At 45.2% G+C, this 11,630-nt stretch overlaps 1 protein-coding gene across 1 annotated transcript in view; it reads right to left on the reverse strand.

The window, feature by feature from the left end:
• Positions 1 to 9,909, reverse strand: part of ME2 (malic enzyme 2) — a 45,294-nt gene extending 35,385 nt beyond the window's left edge. The window contains exon 1 of the mRNA XM_083402921.1: positions 9,751 to 9,909. The gene's annotated coding sequence lies outside the window, so the exon portion shown is untranslated. The remainder of the gene's footprint in view (positions 1 to 9,750) is intronic.
• Between the last annotated feature and the right edge of the window lie 1,721 nt (positions 9,910 to 11,630).

An 11,630-nucleotide genomic window follows, 5' to 3' on the forward strand; every position in this document is an offset into this window, starting at 1 on the left:
CCAGCTTGGCAAAACAAGGTTGTCTTGCAGTGGTTTCAGGCTTAGGGCTCGCCCACAAAGCCCAAGAGATTTTTGTCCTGTGCAATCTACGCATGAGTCCAAGTAGTTTTTCATTTGTCACACAGTTCTCTCTTAGAAAACCCGCTATTTACTGCTGAAATGGAGCAATCTGCAATCTGCAGAAAAACCAATTAATGTTTTGAAATATACTCAGAGTCGAGTGTGGATTTCATGCTCTTTATTCAGCTCATAATAGTGAGGAATGGAAGTTCCCCCAAAATGTCTGCTTTATATACATTATTTACACAACGGGCCCCATGTGATTGGCTAATTCTGGGATTCTCCTGTAGCCAATCAGGTTGCGGATTCACTTCCACCTGGAGTTGGATTGGGTGGCTCCTGCGGACCAATCAAACTGCTGCATACTGAATCCTATTGTTCTAGGACCAATCAGACTGCTGCATTCTGAATCCTATTCAACTCAGTACATAACATGTTTATTCTGATTCAGCGGTGAACAGCGGGTTTTCCCGGGGTGGGGGGCGGGGAGCAGTGGGACAAGCAGAAGTGGGGGTGACCATTTAACTATCACTAATGTGGTCACTTACTCCACACAAAGCACTAGCCTAGCTTTCCTGGGGGAGGAATCCTCAGCAAACAGGTGCGATAGGAATTTTATGGTCTTATTTATGGTCTTAGACATATGGTAATGTTCATAACCGCACATACATGGATCAGCACAGGAAGGCCAACCTGGAACCATTTTGATTCCTAAACTGACCAAATGTTTTCTCTGCAAGGTCAAACTGGAAAAGTCTCCCCATTGTCTCTTTCCTCACAAATGCTGTCTTAAGGACACATTTAAGATATGAATAGGGTGTGAGCCTGTGACCTGGCCCAGGAAATAAGTATTTTACCACTACAAAAGAATGGCCAGGCTCCCCAGGAAATCCAATCAAGTAACTTGCCAGACAGGAGATAAACAGCGACAGGAGAAAAACAACATGCAAATGTTCTGTTTTAAGACCACCTTTTCTGTGATGTATCTGAAGGGTGGTCTTAGGTTACACCCCTTCTGTGATGTATGTATCATGTTTCTGGGGGTGGTCTTGGTCTACAGGGTGGGAATTTCAAAAGTCTTTATAAGCCCTTGCACAGCATTTTTGTGGGTCCTCCTCCTCTCCTGCGTGTGAGGGGAGCACCCTGTTGCAACAGATCAATAAAGATCAAGCTTACTAGCTGCTTTGCTTCTCAATATTCTCTGGTTGGCCTCTGTTATTTTCTCCTACCAATAGGGAACCTATGTAAGGACTCTATACGGGCTCTTGGATACCCCATAAGGAAAAAGGGCGTATTTTTATTTACAACACAGGTAAGTAGGAGGTACGTTGAAAAACCACAGCAGTTCAGACAAGGAGGAAATCAGAAAGATGTGGACTTGGCAAGCCACAGATGCAGGGGGAAGCGATGATTTGAAAAGGGATACAGCTGTGATTGAATCCCCTTCAATGTTTTTGTTTTTGGGGGATGGGGAGTGATACGGAAGGGGGGGGCATGTCTTCTTCACCTCCTTCTTCGCTACAATATATCCATTTATTTCCAATTGTCAATGTCAAAAGGGACTAAAATCTATAAAATTCATAGAAAATCAACGTGCCAATTTGCTCAATTTCTCTAGGACTCCATGGCACCTCCCCTGTCCTCCATAATCCCTCAAGCAAGGTGTCAAGACCCTAATCCTGTCAAATCACTCTGCCAAGCCTTTCCTCTGGGCAATGCCAGGTGGCAGACTATGCATACATGGACCATTGTCTTCTCATCACCTGGACTCAGGATGTGCTTATCTACGCATATCTCCAGCTCTGCATATTCCCCCCTCCCTCCTCCATATGTTAATCCTGTGTAACCCAACCTCTTCTTAATGTATTCATGATGTAATCTGTGTAACCCAACCTCTTCTTAATGTATTCATGATGTAACTGGGATGTATTTTGCACTGTATTCTGGGACATGGAGGAAGTTTCAAAAGTTCATGTCACCCCTTTCTCGCTGTTCAATCTCGCCTTGAACCTGTTGCGCAATAAACTCGGATCTTCTGCAGTTTGCTCCTGTCTCCGGCTGAGCTCATTTTCCTCCGCAGGGACCCGCGGACTTAGTCCGACGAGCTGGGTGGCAGAGCAGCCTCGCACAAAGATTTTAGCGTAACAGGGAATATGTGCAATTGTGGCAATCCCAGGATGCAGAAGGGAGCCATTGCTGGGACAGGGGGAATCATAGAGTTGGAAAAGACCCCAAGAGGCCATCTAGTCCAACCCCCTGCAATGCAGGAATATCGGCTAAAGCATCCATGACAGATGGCCACCCAACCTCTGCTTAGAAACCTCCAACAATGGGGAGTCTACCACCTCGTGAGGGAGACCGTTCCACTGTCAAACAGCTCTTGCTGTCAGAAAGTTGTTCCTGTTGTTTAGTCCAAATCTCCTTTCTTGTAACTTGAAGCCATTGGTTCGAATCCTACCCTCCAGAGCAGGAGTAAACAAGCTTGCTCCATCTTCCATAGGACAGCCCTTGAGATATTTGAAGATGGCTATCATATCATATCATATCATATCATATCATATCATATCATATGCAGCAGCTAGACTGGTGACGGCCGCTGAGACCGCTGATCCTGAAAGATCTTCATTGGCTCCCAGTGCATTTCAGAGCAAAATTAAAAGTGTTGGTGCTGACCTTGAAAGCCCTAAACGGCCTCAGCCCAGTATACCTGAAGGAGTGTCTCCACCCCCATCGTTTTGCCCGGACACTGAGGTCCAGCGCCGAGGGCCTTCTGGTGGTTCCCTCGCTGCGAGAAGTGAGGTTACAGGGAACCAGGCAGAGGGCCTTCTCAGTAGTGGCGCCTGCCCTGTGGAACTGGTGACAGACATGATTCTCCTCCTTCCCATTTTATCTTCACAACAATCCTGTGAGGTAGGGTAGCTCAGAGACATTGGCTGGCCCAAGGTCACCCAGTAATCAACCTTGATGGCTGACTGGGGACCTGCACCCTGGGATGCTAGTTCTACCCAGAGTAAACCCATAGGTCACAAAGTAGGTGCATTAATTTCAACGGGATTACTCTGAGCAGGGCTTAGCAGGTTCACTAAGACAGAGGTTGGCTTCCTACAGTTCCCTGCCTGATTTTATGTGGAAAAGTTCTCACACCCATTTTTTTCCTTGACAGATGTGATTTCCGTTCAATCAGACCAGAGGCACCAATGGCTTTCCCCCTCCTAATTGCATTACCCATCTCGATTTCACACAGCCAATAATTTTTGGTATCTGGAAGACGGTATTTCTCTGAGTCACGGACGATTGTTGGTTTCTGAGGGGAAACCTCTTATCAGAAGGGCAGCCCGCCAGTTCAAACTAATCGTTAGCACTGTACAAAGGCGCTTATCTAGGGAGCAAACGTTTCCCATCAGTGGGAGCCAGTATACACTGATGTTGATTTTCAATCTGTTTTTAATTTATTGTTAGTCTGAGCTTTTCCAAATTATTGTTGTTAATTCTTGTTCTGTTCTTATTTTATCTGCAAGCCACTTTGAGTCCCTGTCCGGGGGGGGGGGGGGGAGGGAAGGCATAGCTAAATATATTCTATTTTTGCAATAATATTTCTTATTGATAAAATCATTGTTTTATATTTTGTGTAAACCACTTACAGGTTTATTTTTATTTTTTTACAACCAAGCAGTGTCTAAATTCCATGAAATAAATAAATATTAGAGCCAGCTGATGCATTTACATTATTCGTCCCCAGCCAGCCCCTAACACTCAGGGGTAAAGGTAAAGGTACCCCTGCCCGTACGGGCCAGTCTTGACAGACTCTAGGGTTGTGCGCCCATCTCACTCAAGAGGCCGGGGGCCAGCGCTGTCCGGAGACACTTCCGGGTCACGTGGCCAGCGTGACATCGCTGCTCTGGCGAGCCAGAGCCGCACACGGAAACGCTGTTTACCTTCCCGCTAGTAAGCGGTCCCTATTTATCTACTTGCACCCAGGGGTGCTTTCGAACTGCTAGGTTGGCAGGCGGTGGGACCGAACAACGGGAGCGCACCCCGCCGCGGGGATTCGAACCGCCGACCTTTCGATCAGCAAGCCCTAGGTGCTGAGGCTTTTACCCACAGCGCCACCCGCGTCCCATACACTCAGGGGTAGTTATCATTAATTTTTTTTTCAAAAAAGAAAATGAAGGCTGGGGCACGAAAGAGTATGTTACACTGCAGTAGCTGCATTATCTTGGAATGTACATTTTGATCGATCCGTCAAATGTCTTATATCTGTGGAATACAGGTTATTTACACTGCAATATTGCAAATAGTTTGCCCAACAATTTATAATAACGACTCAACAATGTGGAAGGTACTGTGTCATTAAATCTCAAAAGGAAGGTTTGGATAACAGCCAGGATTGGAAGGATTAACAACTTGGGAGTTGCTGCGTCATGAAACTTTAGATAACAGACTTGAACAACAGCCCGGACTGGAATGGAGTCAGGGGACGCTGTGCTGGCAAATAGACAGTTGGAAAAATATACAGACACAGATAAAGCTGTATTCGACGGGCGAAAAGATATATGATTTCTGACATGATTGAGAATCGTAGAGTCAGAACCAGAGAACTTTAAAGCGTTAAAATTGGGATGTGGAAAATATGAAAACAACGAGGAGAGGCAGCACTGAGATTTGGAGATATGCTTCAGAGGTCCAGACTATGGGGAGTAATAATTACAATTTGGATTATAATTTGGACTTTTTATTTTAGTTTTTTGTTTTAACTGGATTATGATTGGATATGTTGACTGGATGTTTTTTGGAAAATTAATAAAAAAAATTAAAAAAGAGGAATGTACATTTCTTCTGAATTTAAAAAAAAGTTATTCAAAAGCAGTCAAAGCAATGTTTACACCAAACATGGGGAAAAGTGGACGGCTCAAGGATGTAAATTTTATTTTTCTGAGCTTGGCTAGCTCCCACGCACATTCACACATGCCCTCCATCAAGACAAGCGAGAGGCAAATTCCAGCCAGGCAAAAACCCTCCAGGAGGGTGCGAAGTCAGGCCAGCGAAACGCACGGGCTGGGAAGCGGGTGTGCAATGGGGAGAGAAGTTCGAGCGCTGGGCTAGGACCTGGGAGACCAAGGTTCGAATTCCCACTCAGTCATGCAGTTCACTGGGTGAACTTGGGACGGTCCCTGACTCTCAGCCTAACCTACCTCACAGGGTCGATGTTAGGAGGATGAAATGGGGAGTGGGGAGGAGAATGCACACCATCTAAACACAGAAATAGAATAAGCAGAGAGGTCTATGCCGAGAGATCCTGCTCATGGATAAAGCAGAGGTGTCTGTTTTTGTTTTCACCGAAAAGGGGGCATGCGGGTGAAGAGAACTAAGCCTTCCCTAGACTTCTCCTCCTCCTCCCATAGCCCAACTAACTTCCAGCACCAGAACTATTAAGGGGAAAGTGCTGCAGGTAATGAGGCACCATTTGGAAGGAGGGGAAAGGGCTTCACTAAGATGGTAAGGGTAAAGGGACCCCTGACTATTAGGTCCAGTCGTAGCCAACTCTGGGGCTGCGGTGCTCATCTCGCTTTATTGGCTGAAGAAGCTGGTGTACAGCTTCCGGGTCATGTGGCCAGCATGACTAAGCCGCTTCTGGTGAACCAGAGCAGCGCACGGAAACGCCGTTCACCTTCCCGCCGGAGCGGTACCTATTTATCTACTTGCACTTTGAGGTGCTTTCAAACTGCTAAGTTGGCAGGAGCAGGGACCGAGCAACGGGAGCTCACTCCGTTGCAGGGATTCGAACCGCCGACCTTCTGATCAGCAAGTCCTAGGCTCTGTGGTTTAACCCACAGCGCCACCCGCGTCCCCACTAAGATGGTAAGTCCATGTTATTGGCCAAACCACTTCGGGCTCCGTGTGGGGTCTCACAAAACGGAACACTCCTCCATGCAAATCCTTCTTTGCATATAGAAACCTAGCATGTCAGGAGAAGGGGAACCCATTTCCTTGAGCATACTGAACTCCCTGCATTCTGAAAACTAGGAGATAGGGGAGCCTTTCTCCTTGACATGCTAGCTTTCTATGGGGAGGATTATTTTCTTTTTTAAAAAGACTACATGGGCCTCCAATCTGCAGTCCAAAGTAATAAAGAGCGGATACTTTGTACAGGATTAGACCTCATCCAAAGTCATGAGGACCATTAAAAAGAAGGACTTTATGCTCCTTAGAACGAGCAAGATGAATCACAGTACTAAGCGTCCGCTCTTTTTGTGGAAATAGCCAGACCTTTTTATAAGCTTGAGACAGAACAGCTCATGCTAGATTGGCTCACCACTTTAGCAGAGATACAACAGGCTATAATTCATTAAGCTGGGCAAGTTCCAGGTACAAATTGATCGATGCATTATGCCTCCGCTTCAAACAAACAGAGACACTGCCTCTGCATATTAGATTTCAGAATCAGTTAATTCTTCACATTTTTGTCCCGCAGCAAAAAAGTGAAGACATTTATGTTAGATGTTGTTGTTGTTGTTTAGTCGTTTAGTCGTGTCCGACTCTTCGTGACCCCATGGACCAGAGCACGCCAGGCACTCCTGTCTTCACGTTAGATGTTACAGACATATTAATGCAATTATTTCGCTCAAGATGATGACTACATCAAAAATATATAATATACTGGAGTGCAGTGAGCAACCACATATTTTCAGGTGGTCCTAAATAATCTACAGTGGGACGCGGGTGGCGCTGTGGGTTAAACCACAGAGCCTAGGACTTGCCGATCAGAAGGTCGGCGGTTCGAATCCCTGCGACGGGGTGAGCTCCCGTTGCTCAGTCCCTGCTCCTGCCAACCTAGCAGTTCGAAAGCACATCAAAGCGCAAGTAGATAAATAGGTACCGCTCCGGCAGGAAGATAAACGGCGTTTCCGTGCACTGCTCTGATTCGCCAGAAGCGGCTTAGTCATGCTGGCCACATGACCCGGAAGCTGTCTGCGGACAAACTCCGGTTCCTTGGCTTACAGAGCGAGATGAACCCCAGAGTCGGTCAAGACTGGACCTAATGGTCAGGGGTCCCTTTACCTTTTAAATAATCTACTTTGGACTTCTTGACTTTATAGACAGAGTAGCAAAATTGGAAACCCGTTAATACCCATTTTTAAGAGTTTGTTTCTAGATCTGAACTTAAAGCCTCCTAATAGTGTAAATAGTAAAACAAAGCATACCGTATTTAATTCCTTTGCCTGTGTATGAAATGAAGAGCATCACAGAGACACAGAAAAGAAACTTCAAAGTGGCACTTCTGTGGCAAGCAAAACACATCTACAGCCAGCTTGTTCAAACTAGAAGCGAGTTTTAGGTTTGCTCCTTTCAGGGATGAAGGAGTATGTAAGTATGTGATGCAATTGTTTAAGATGGGACTCTCTAACATTGTCTCTCTACTTTATTTCCTGTTAACGGTAGATCTTAGAATTTCATAATGCTAAAAAAAGAGAACCTACCTCATCCCACGACAAGCCGCACTCCATTCCCAACAACAGGGGAACGTAAAGGCCACATATCAAACATAGTTTGTCCTACCATTTTTGTGTGCTTTGTTTTACAAACTGTGGACATGGAACCATTTTCCAGCTGTGTGGAACTCTGCTTTTGTCGTGATACACAAGGCCATAAAAACTTATCGATTCACTGCTGCTTTCTTGTGATTAAGGCTCTTAATAGGCCTGCTGCAGTTCAGCTATTGATTTTGACTCTGAAAGGCGGGTTATGCACATTTAAAATAAATAAACAATAACCTGCAAAGGAAAGTGGAAGACCAGTGCATGAAGTGGGTGGGGTTTTCAACCACTCCCGTCATACCCCTGCTGTGAAGAAGCTGCTTAATTTGGCCTGCAAAAGAACCTTTGCATTTTATAACACAGAACAGAAAAGAATGAGGACAGACAACACACAACTAAGTCCTCATGGCTATTCTTGCACTAATTTTCAGGGACTTAGGAAAGAAACTGAAGAGAAGGCACTTGCCACTGTGGGTATGTTTGTTACACCCCTCCACCACATAAAATGCAGTAAGATTGACAGGTCCAAGCCCAATACTACAATAGAGAATTTTCCTTGCAGCAATATCTCACAGGACATTTACAGTACTCTGGAATACATAAGCAGGTGGCAGAAGCCAAAGTAATCTACATGCAAAGATGTGCACATGGCAGGTGGCTCTCGCAAGTAAGCCACTGAGCATATTACAAGGAACAGATTGAACACTATAGAAAATACCACAGCCGCCAGCCCACCTGCTATGGAGAGACATTCCTGTGTTCTGCGTGTGTCCCTCCAAACTAAGGAAATGGTTTCATACAAACAGAAAGCAAAAGTCACTCTGGCTGTGCTGACAGCACAAGTAGTCTTTATTTGCAGCAATTAAAGGTGGAATGGAAAATAATATTCCAGTGAACCACAAGCAAAGAAAGGATCGGAAAAAAAGAGTCAAGAATTAACCATCAATTAGTTGTTGCTATTTCTGCAGTTTATGTGATAAACGTACGAGGAACATTTCATTATTTCTATTCCGGTCTCCTTTCTATGGCCCATTAGAATGGAATTTTTCTTTCTCTCTTTGCTGCTGCAAGCTCTAAGTGACGTTTTGGCTCTACATATGTCAAAGTCACTGCAAAAGAAATCTGCGATCAAACCCAGAGTGAAAATGTTTGCTTCCGAGTCTGAAATCTTCACTTCCTGACTTTTACGGTTGAGAAGAGAGAGGTTCACTTCAGGCCAAGAGCTGACACACAAAATGGCTTTGCTCTAAGGGCTGGACGTGCAGCAATAAGGATGACTAGTTTTAAAGCTCAACTACCATCAGATTTTAGCTTGAAGGTTTAGCTACCCTTCAGGACAAGTTTCCTTCCCCTCACAGCCCTGGCTCTTTATTGGCAGGTCTTCATTAAAGTGAAGGTTTTTTGCAAATATGCTCTCACTTGCTTTTATAACACACACACACTTCATTTCAGACAGCTTGTTTCCTTCAAAATAAAACCGTAGACACTGTCCCAAGCAGATTGCGCTGTCCCAAGGAACCTTGCCAGATACCAGTAAGCAGCCTGCAGGAATGCAAACGGTCTCCACTCTTGGAAGTAATGATTTGCAAACAGAGGACTGCGAAAAATAAATCGGATATGGATCTGAGCGGAAGAGGGGCTCATCCTGCCCAAGCGAAAAATCTGTTTGATCTAATTTCTAAGGACAAAATATTTTGAGGAGATCACCACCCCACAGCATGGATGCTTAACAGTCTACCTAAAGACACACAATCCTACCAGCATCCTGAATCACTCAACAGAGGGCCTGCGGAGAAGCACTATTTACCAAGCAAGTTTCAAAATGCTATTTGAAACAGGGTGACCCATCCAGCGGCCACTGCTATGATGAATTATTATTATTATTAATTATATTATAATATAATAATTATTAAAAATAGTAATACCAGCTTGAGCTGCAGTTTAATTATGAATTTGCCCACAGCAAACACACACACATACATGAAAAGTATATGTATATATGTAAAGGTACATTAAGAGTCTAAAAGGCAGGTCCCGGGAGGGAAAGGGACTGAACTGAAAAGCAACCAGGAAGAAAATAAAATGAATATAACTACAAAGGGCAACCGTAAGAAACGCAGGTTGTAGATTTTAATAAAAGTGAGAAATAGTTTACCAGGCAAGTGGCTGCCGACACCTTCTGCTCTTCGTCGCAACGCTATGTGATGCTATTCCACCATCTAAGCCCTCTGCCAAGCCCACGATCCTCCTGCAGGCCCCGGGAGTGAATGAAGCACGCAAGCCGAAGTCAGGGAGCGACACCCTGGGGGCGGGTCTTCCCTCGCTGAGCGACATCGCAGCCCGACCAATGAAAGGCGCAGGCGAGTAGACAGCCGGTAGCGGCCGCCAGCCAATGGTGCTTCCGCAGCTCGGTCCCGCCGCTCTCGCCTTGGAACCACAGAAGGCGGAAGCAAGGGGATGGGGGGGGGGCTTATTTGAATTATGCTGATAAGCTGGCCGGAGCAGCCAATCAGAGCGCTCTCGTAAGGATAAAGCATCTTCAGAAGGACCGCCGCGCCGGGATGCAGAGGAAAACATCTGGCTGGGGAAATGATGGCGGACTAGGGAGGCAATGAAAGCGACGCGAGGTTGGTGGGTGCGGCTTGGCCAGCCGGCGCTGATTTAAAAGGAAAATCTATGGGAAAGTTCGCACGAGCATTTGGCGGTCACCTGATATTCCTCCACGTGTTGCTGGCCACCTGTGGCCAAGCAAATACATACAGTATTTTGTTCACAGGGATTTTTTTCAGCTGGAACTCACCAGAATTCAGTTCTGGCACCTCTCTGGTGGACACCATTGCCATTATAAGAGAATAAGGGAGGCTTTCATTTTGAGTTCCGGCACCTCTTTTTCCAGAAAAATAGCACTGATTGTTTACATTTATATCCCACTCTTATGTACTGAAGTTCTCACCCTGGGCCAGCAGGGGGATACTGTAGATAGTTCACGTCGACATATGCAAATAAGGGATCGAAAGTGACGTTCACTGATTGGATAGTTACAGAAAGTTGTTACAGTTATGTTGTACTGGAGCTCTATATAAGCAGGCTGGCTGAACCCTTCAGTTCAGTTCTGTTCTGGCCTGTGAATAAACAAGAGCTGTTTGAAAAATCGCTGTGTCGTCTGATATGTTCACCCACAACTTAACACCCACCTTTTTCTCCAACCAGCTCAATATGTTTACACTTCTCCTCATTTGATCCCCACAACAACTCTGTGAGGTAGGTAGTTTTATTTTATTATATTCGTGTACCACCCTTCATCTGAGGAATACAGGACAGTTTACAATGTAGAAACACAAAGATACATAACATAATGAAACACAAAACAATACCCCCACACACACACATAAGACACGTTTATTAATATAAGCTGCCAAATGTCCAAACCAACAGCCAAACAAGAATGACCATGGTTAAGATACATGTCCGAACATAGAAAGGGAGGTTTATCCTTCCAGCATTACATGTTTGTACACACCAGAGCTTGGTAAATAGGGACACCTCTCCAGGTGAATAGAGAGGAAGTGAGTGTAAAGGGTATGACAAAACAATAGTTGCGTAAGAGAGCAGGGAGAGATAGCTTGGGATTGACTGAGGGCACCTTGAGATGCATGACTGTGGCCATATTCACACCATTTAAAGCAGTATGATACCACTTTTAAAGCACTATGATATCACTTTGAACAGTCATAGCTTCCCCCAAAGAATATTGGGAGCTGCTGCACTTTGTTAAGTGTGCTGAGAATTGCTAGGAGGCCCTTATTTCCTCCACAGATACAATTTCCAGAGTGGTTTAACTATCAATCCCACGTCACAGTGAAATTTAAGTTCTGTGAGGGACAGGGCTATCTTGGGAGACAATGGAGGAGTGCACCTCTGGCGGATGATGTCAAATTGTTGAAAGGTTTCAGCACCTGCTGTGGGTATAGAGGCAGATACAGGAGGGACATATTGTATTGCATCTGGGACAGATGATGATGTCCAGTTGTGCTG

The sequence above is a fragment of the Podarcis tiliguerta genome (assembly GCF_965153285.1).
Source record: "Podarcis tiliguerta genome assembly, chromosome: 11".
Classification (NCBI taxonomy): domain Eukaryota; kingdom Metazoa; phylum Chordata; class Lepidosauria; order Squamata; family Lacertidae; genus Podarcis; species Podarcis tiliguerta.